The following is a 442-nucleotide window of genomic DNA, read 5'->3' as shown; positions in this document are numbered from 1 at the left end:
TTTGGAGGTGATAAAGTTAATATATCAATCAATATTGATGGACTTCCTCTGACGAAAAGTAGTAATAGTCAATTTGGGTCTATTTTGAGTAAAATAGATGAATTAGAAAAAGTAGAACCATTTCCAGTAGGTATATATATCACGGGGAAAGTAAACCTTCTGATTCTAACATGTTTTTATTAAGATTTATTGAAGAAATGAAAATGTTACAAAAAGAAGGTTTAAATTTCAATAATAGAATTGTACAAGTAAATATTAGTAAAATTCTTTGTGATGCTCCTGCGAAATCTTTTATATTATGTATAAAAAATTTCAATTCGTACCAAAGCTGTACTAAATGTTGGGCTAAAGGATTATTTCGAAACAATAGAATGACTTTTCCAGAATTAAATTCAAAATTAAGAACAAATTATGAATTCTATTCTCAAACTGATGAAGATTA

The sequence above is a fragment of the Wasmannia auropunctata genome, unplaced genomic scaffold (assembly GCF_000956235.1).
Source record: "Wasmannia auropunctata unplaced genomic scaffold, wasmannia.A_1.0 LD336097.1, whole genome shotgun sequence".
Classification (NCBI taxonomy): Eukaryota; Metazoa; Arthropoda; class Insecta; order Hymenoptera; family Formicidae; genus Wasmannia; species Wasmannia auropunctata.
This window is presented reverse-complemented; position numbering follows the sequence as displayed.